Raw genomic sequence first — 6,000 nt, forward strand, 5'->3', positions numbered from 1 at the left:
TGCAGGTCCCTCTGAGAAGGGACCTGCTGTCTCAGGCAGGGGGCATGATATTTCACCCCAGGCCCGAGCTGTGGGACCTCCGGGTCTGGCCCTTGAGGGGGCACAGTCCCTAGGGGATGGCCTGCCAGCCGATGTCGTAGAGACCATTCTCAGCTCTAGGGCTCCCTCTACAAGGAGACTGTATAGCCTTAAGTGAAATGGTCTTTTCTGAGAATTTATGTTAAGAGGTCAGCACAATGGAGGAAAGCGGACCAGATGTTGGTGTGTTTTAGCCCTCCCAAGAAAGGGTTGCCTGCGGCGAAACAGACAATCAGTAACTGGATCGTCCAGGCGATAGCCACGGCTTATCGGGTGCGCAATTTGCCTTCACCCATGGCCGTGAGGGCTCACTTTACAAGGGGTTTGGCCTCCTCGGTGGCCCTCCTTTCGGGAGCTTCGCTTATCGAGATTTGCGAAGCGGCGGGTTGGGCTAACCCTCACACCTTCATTAGGTTTTATAAGCTGGATCTCCCGGCGTGGGTGCTCGCATCTTAAGTGTGCCTGGGATGTGCCAGCTTCACACTAGGACGGACGTGATACGGTGTGGCATAGTGGGTATTCATCACTCGACGAAGCAGTGCGAGTTCCCTCGATAAAGAGAACGTCACGAGTTATGTATATAACCCTTGTTCCCTGAGAGGGAACGAGACACACTTCACGGAGAGTGCCCGCTTCATCGCAAAGGCCGACTGTACCATGTGACGGCGCCTTCTTAAGCTTCCGCATATGCCGTCACTTACTACGTCAAGACGTAGCACCAATCAGATTGGTGGCAGATTTCATTCATGCTTCAGAGACGTCACGCCGAGGGCGTTCCCCAGAGTGTTGTCACTCGACGACGCAGTGTCTCGTTCCCTCTCAGGGAACAAGGGTTATATACATAACCCGAGACGTTTTCATGAGCTGTATGTCAAAATCATCAGTATTAAAAACAATAAAAGTCCTGAAATATTTCAGTTGGTGTGCAATGAATCTATGAAAATATATGAAAGTTTAATTTTTATCATTACATTATGGAAAATAATTAACTTTATCACAATATGCTAATTTAGAAGGACCTGTATGTAATAATGGAAACTTGTTTAAACACACTTTAAAATATAAATGAAAATTCTGTCATCATTTACTAACCTCATGTTGTTCCAAACCTGAATGAGTTTCTTTGTTCTGCTGAACACAAAAGAACATATTTGGAAGAATGTTTGTAACAGCAGATAGAGCAACCATTTACTACCATATAGGGGGAAAAGTGCTTGAAACTTGAGTCAATAGATGCTCTATCTAATTTGTTACAAACATTTTTCCAAATATCTTCCTTTGTGTTCAGCAGAAGAAAGAAACTCATACAGGTTTGGAACAACATGAGGGTGAAGTAAAAGATGACATTTATGGTTTTCATTTTTGGGTCAACTATTCCTTTAAGCAATAGTTGTATACATACAGTATACATTGCTTAAAATTTGATTATATTTACTTAATAATAATATATATATATATATATATTTTAATTAATGTATTAAACTAGCCAAAATCATTTACTTATCATCTCAAGACAGGAAATTATCAAGATACTAACCCTCGGAAAACATCAGTCCACCACCCCTTCCAGTATGATTAAAAAACATTCACCTCTGACTGGAGGAGGTTTTCCTCTTCACTGTTTTTGTCTGGCAAGATTGCAGTAGATTACATTCGTTCTCGTTTTTATCTCTTTCTGTCTCCCGTTTCAAATTCATGACTGGGCGTTCAGTCTGTTAATCTGGCGAACCCTCGCCTGCTGGCACCAGTTCTGCTTAAGTTGGCAAGGATGTCAAGAATGAATTACAGTCAGCCTTCCGGCGCGCAGGAACCTTGGGATGTAGAATGAGGGATTTTGCTCTTATATGGAATATGACACTGCACTAATTGCCCCTCACTGTCTATATATGCCATTATCATCTGCATAGACAAGCTTAAATTAATTCTTAGTAGCTACTTTAGTTGACATGAAAACTGCCAACTGTGTTTCAATCAGCTTAGATGAAATTTGACTCTTGACTGTTTTTCTCAGGTGTGGTTATTGTGCGTCAAACAAAAGTCACGTGTTGTTTTAAAGCACACATTAGAAACCTCACCTTTACAGTGAATGATGTACACCGTGAATGAGAACAAGACTACTGAATCAATTCAGGTTTTAGGTAACAAAATAATATGCTGGCAAAAGGATCAGTTCTCTAACGTAATAAGTACACATTGGTCCATCAAATGCAGGGGGAAGTGAAAAGGACATTTTCTTTATACTAAGCTTATTGGTGTAATTTTGGCACTATTATTTTATCCCAAAGCTTGAGGGATTTAGTTTTGCTTAGTGAGAATTTTGACTGTCAACATGGTACATTTAGCGGCTTATTCTGGCCAAAAGACGCCCCAAATAAAGGAATAGCTCATCTGATTAACATCATTTTTGGCAAAGTTTATAAACGGAACAGAATGTTTTTTAAAAGTTGAAAAACTGCCTTCATAAAAATACATGTCGCAAATTTTGGACGACTCAACCGACGTTCAATATAGCATTTAAAAGATACAATGCGAGAAGGGAGACTGTTGTGCTATGAAACGTAATACTTACCGAAGCGCTTGTTGTATCGGCTAGAATTGCAACAACACAATATACTGTTTATCATTTTCACAACATCTTAACTCTTTCGTCGGCATTGACTGAATTTTCCAGCCTTCCCCGGTTTCACTGTTATACAATAAGGGCCGCTCTTACGCATATTCAGAAAGAATCTCTGGATCACAGAAGCAGAAACAAGCGATAGCATATATAAGCAGATGCATATGTAAAATAAATAGATTATCAACATTAAACAGCATAAAAATCAAAACTGCCTATTGTTACCAAATTAAATGTCAACCCAGGACTAGATGTGTGAAAGCTTTCGGGGGTTAATGGACTCAATCTACTCCATATGTGTTTTGATCATCGTTCTGAATCCGATCCAGACGGTCTTTGACAAAAAACAATTTTCTCAGCTTTTTGCTCAAAATGTTGAATGCATGAAGCTAGAATAAAACAGAGGTTCTGCTCTTTCTTTTGATATATTGCATGTTCAGATATTCATACAACTAAATATTTTGGATGCCATGAAACTTTTGTGAAAAGGACCAAAAATGCTGGCACTGGCTGGTGACTTTTTTTAAGGATGTTAAAATGGCAAAACTCATGCATGAAACATGAGATGAACGACAAGTTAACCATCACAGTAGTAGCCTGTTACGTACCATTGTAAACACGGCAGGAAAAACCTTTGCACCCAAACTCTCGGGAACTGCAAAACGCCAGCCACTGCGAGCATCAGGCGCTCCATGAACGATCCGTGGTTGTGTCGTCCCTGAAACCAAAGCATGACATGAATTCCCATTGTTCAAAGTATGATTGGTTAGCACTTATCCAGTCAACCTATATGCGGCGAACACTTAGGCCACCAATGTCTCATGGCCCTCCGTCAATCAATAATTGGGTGACATTCAACTTCTCCTCACCTTTTGTTTGAGATTCACAGTGGATCATTCAGCACTTTTGCGACCTACTCAAAACCCTTACTCAGGCTCTGCTGAACATTTGTAGAGACATGCAGATTGTCTGGAACCAAATCAGTGTCCTGCAGCACTTAGATACATTGTTACCTTTTGTATGTCTCATTTGCAGTTGCCAGACATCAGCAAGAAGCTAAAAGAAGACATGATGAATGGCCCTTTTCACTTCTGCCTCTGGACCCTAAACAGAATTGCACTGGATCTCCTGTATAAGCAGTTTAAATTTCTGGACAGCGCTGTGTAGCAGAATCGATGCTGAGAACTGCTGCAGATGTTCGTGTGTGTATGTGTGCGAGAGTGTGTGTTTGACAGCGATACTGGGTGCCGAGTCAGGTCCCCCGAGCTGATGCGGGAAGGAAGGAGCCCGGGATGTATGTGATGTGATTTATGTATGTTTCTATGTGAGTTAAAGTGTGTGCTTATGTGTTTGACAGTGATGCCAATTCAGGTCCCCTGAGCTGATATGATGGAAAGAGACCTAAACATATGTGATGTGTGCATTATACAAACGTGTGTGTTGGGGGGTATCAGGTTCTGCACATTACAAGAAGTGTGGCAAATTCATAATAGAATACTAGCTCACTATTACTGTACACTATAAACCATATTTTATAAGTCAAACAATATGCTTTAAAACAATAATAGTATATGCCACATTATTGTGATATGACTTCACATGTTTTAAGGTAGGGTATGCATTTATGAACACTTTTTTATATTGTTTCGAACCTTCTTCACATACTGATAGTAATCAATATTAAAGGTGGTCTTAATACTAAAACATGTACATATATCTTCTGTGGAAGTCTCAGAACCAAAAAAAGTTAATCCAATCATTGCATTCGGTCCTATGTCCATAAGATTTTAAATTTCCGCCTGAACCAAAACAACGAGCTTATGCAGAGTTCACGTCATGTCGTAACCACGAGATGGCAACCCATGATGTTCAGAGCGGTTGATTCACGGAGACTTGCATTTATGCATTTCTATGTCAACATGATCAATGCTGAAATGAATCTGCAGCAGTCAGGTGGTACAACTAGAGCTCTGTAAGTTGTTTATGTTCATTATTATTATTGTAATGTTATGTGCTTTGAGACATATTTGAAAATATAAAGAAAAGTATATATTTTTAACTTTCTATTCATCAAACAATCCTGAAAAAAAATCAGGGTTCTGATTAAATAAAATAAAAAGCTGTTTTCAACAGTAATAATAATAAAAATTTCTTGAGCAGAAAATCAGCATATTATAGAATGATTTCTGAAGGATCATCTGACACTGAAGACTGGAGTAATGATGCTGAGAATTCAGTTTTGATCACAGGAATAAATGTGAACTGGACTAATAAATGAATAATGGGAACATTCCATTACATAAAATTACATTTTTTAAAAAAAGGCATTTTAAATTGTAATGGTATTTCATAAATGTACTGTTTTACTGTAACTTCAATCAAGATGTAGAGTAAAAAACACACACATACAAATCCATATTAAACCCTGCGGCTTGTGATGATACATTGATGTCTTAAAACACGAAACGATTGGTTTCTTCGAGAAACCGAACAGTATTCATGTTATTTTTTTACTTCATATCAGACGAATCTCATCTAGTATTCCCAACACCATTACTTCCGCCAAAGAAGGTCAAAACTTGGCGTGATCATAGAATATATATATATAGATCCACATTGGTGTATGCGCGGATCGGTCGAATGAGGCATCTATGTACAATCTTCTATGACCGTGCCGGGTTTTGAGCCTCTTCAGCGGAAGTAATGGCGTTGGGAATACAAGATGAGATTCGTCTGATATGAGGTAAAAAAATTACATGAATACTGTTCGGTTTCTCGCAGAAACCAATCGTTTCGTGTTTTAAGACATCAATGTATCATCACAAGACGCAGGGTTTAATATGGATTCGTATGTATGTGTTTTTTACTCTCATAGTGGCTCTAATAGAAAAAAAACCATTGACATGCATATATACGAGCAACGGTTGGATTTAAAAATCTTCATTTGTGTTCTACTAAAGAAACAAACACATCTACATCTTGGATGCACTGGGGGTAAGCAGATAAACATCAAATTTTCATTTTTGGGTGAACTGTCCCTTTAACTTCTGGCAATCAAATTCAAGATAGAGAAAGTCATGAATATTACTCCCTTTTCATTCATCACACTGGAAATTAAGAGTAATGTCAAAGCACACTGCATTGTGAAATACAATATTCTAATGCTATGTTCCCTTCAAAGACAGATGGGATAATCGTGCTTGATATGTAACCTGTCTCTAGAAGTATCATGTGTAGAAATTGTAACTCATTTAAGTAATTTATTTGCTTTAAAGTGAATGTTTACCATTAACTGAGTTCATCTC

This window comes from Pseudorasbora parva, chromosome 12 (assembly GCF_024679245.1).
Source record: "Pseudorasbora parva isolate DD20220531a chromosome 12, ASM2467924v1, whole genome shotgun sequence".
NCBI lineage: Eukaryota > Metazoa > Chordata > Actinopteri > Cypriniformes > Gobionidae > Pseudorasbora > Pseudorasbora parva.